Raw genomic sequence first — 2137 nt, forward strand, 5'->3', positions numbered from 1 at the left:
GTACTTGCTTCGGCAGTACATATACTAATTGGAACGATACAGAGAAGATTAGCATGGCTCTTGCGCAAGGATGACACGCTAATCGTGAAGCGTTCCCACATTTTTTATGTTTACTATACGTACTCTAGTTGATTTACTTCTTCGTTCGCGGGAGTTCCCGCTTGCGTGTCGGGCGAATCGGAACTACTTTCACCACTCACTCAAGACCCACCAGCTGCGGAAGAACATCCTCTTTCGTCACAGCCTTTGTATGAAGAGAAACTTCTTTCGTCTTCTTCTTCCTCTGATTATCAGACTCTGGCTTTTTCTTAAGGATCTGTTTCCTGAGACTTTTCAACCGTCGGCTCCTCTCTCTCCACCTTCGCAGTTGTCTTTGTCTTAAGGGGAGCGTTTGACGAAAAAATCGGAAATAAAATTTTCTGGGATATTTTATATATGGCATCATACATATCCTGACTATCTTCTCAGAAAGTTTTATTTAAAAGTTCGCCACAGTTAGAAGTTATAAACAAAACAGTAACCTATCATAGTCAAATTACATTTTTCATATAATGTAATGATATTGTCAGTATATCGGTGGTAATTTCCTTTTAGCTATGAAATAATATCTAATGCGATCTATGGCAACCTGTGGACATAGTACGCATCAGCGAAAGACAGGGGGCAACAGGAATGCCACAGGGCAGTCAGTAGCAGCTCAGAGCTTGACTAAGTAAAACGTCGCTGGCCAACCTCAGCCGTGTTTTGACACTCGCTTCATTTAGCTTCATTTAGCGAAGTTATATTACTTTGCAGGTCTATTTTTTGGCTTTTCATTATGTCATAAAAACATCAAACTGTGTAACGGCAAGCAAATAAATACACAGAGAAGCAAAAATATCGTTTTTCAAAACCTCTAAAGTTATCGACATTCAAACTGCATCTCCTTCATAACGCTTGCACCGATCTCAGATACAAAAAGTAAACGAAAGCTAAATGTTTGCATAACAAAGGGGCTTCCATGGAAGCAACACGAGACCCGCACCACGAGAGAGAGTTTTTTCCCGAAGGAATGTCACTTCCAAGAGAGGTAGCAAGTGACTCCTTCATCTCCAGACTCCCTTTGCAACCAGGCTTCATTTTGCACAAGCCTGGAAAGAGTGAGGGGCAGACGTTTGGTCCCTCCTACTGTTAGAGAGAGGTTACTTGATTCCCTTCCTGTCTCCTCTTTTGTTTTTGTTTCCCAACTGCCTTCCTGTCAAACAGAAAATTGTTTGACCTGCTCGAACAGATGTTCGACCGAGAGCAGTGGAACAGATCTTGGACTCGGTGTTCCCCGGGATTTTACTACAGATTGTTTCTAGTCCCAAACTTTCAGTAGGCTGGAGACCCGTCTTGACGTCAACAGGTCGAACAACTTGGTCCGAAGGAAAAGTTCAAGATGGAGACCTCGCAGCCAATACTAGGAGCCCTTCATCCCGGGATTGGATGGTATCTTTGGATCTCCAAGATACTTATCTTCACGCCCCAATTCATCCACGTTTGGTGAAGTATCTCAGGTTGTCTTGGGGACTAGACGTACCAGTTCAGGGCTCGCTGCTTTGGACTCTGCACAACGGCCATACCACGTTGAAAACACCGCTTCTCGTCCGATCAGCGGTTAAGCAACGTTGGGTCTGGTCAGTACTTGGATGGTTGACCGCCTGGGAACACCAGATGCTGTTGGCGTCACATTTTGCTCCGAGGGTGTTTACATCGTCTCATGAAAAACGTTGCGATGCAGTTGCATCTGTCGCACGTCAGATCTCACTCTACTTGGACGACGGGTTGATTCGAGCGTCGTCGGCGAAGGTATCTGGAGGACCTTCAGTTGACTCTGCAACTCGTGAAGTCCCTGGGACTTCTGGTCTGTGGAGAAGTCGCAGCTGATCCCCACTGTCCATTGTGTCTGGGAATTCAGATCTATTCAGCAGCTTTTATAGCGTCTCCGTCAAGAACGGCAACTTCTATGTACGAAAAAGTTTAGGCCTTCTTGGAAAAGGAAACATGCTAGGTGAAGGAAGGAATGAGTCTGCTGGGGACCATTTCCTTGCTGGAGAAGTTTGTTTTCTGGGAGTCTGCATCTCAGGCCTCTTCAGTTCTTTTTGTTGGAGAACTG

General features: G+C 45.0%; 1 non-coding gene and 1 pseudogene across 1 annotated transcript; both read left to right on the forward strand.

Moving 5' to 3' along the window:
* LOC136837788 (U6 spliceosomal RNA) lies at positions 1 to 105 on the forward strand. Its single transcript, XR_010852773.1, has one exon. It is a non-coding gene; the product is annotated as a U6 spliceosomal RNA (small nuclear RNA).
* Positions 106 to 1590: 1485 nt separating this feature from the next.
* Positions 1591 to 1707, forward strand: LOC136837793 (5S ribosomal RNA; annotated as a pseudogene).
* Positions 1708 to 2137: the final 430 nt, after the last annotated feature.

This window comes from Macrobrachium rosenbergii, chromosome 59 (genome assembly GCF_040412425.1).
Source record: "Macrobrachium rosenbergii isolate ZJJX-2024 chromosome 59, ASM4041242v1, whole genome shotgun sequence".
In the NCBI taxonomy this organism is placed as follows: Eukaryota; Metazoa; Arthropoda; class Malacostraca; order Decapoda; family Palaemonidae; genus Macrobrachium; species Macrobrachium rosenbergii.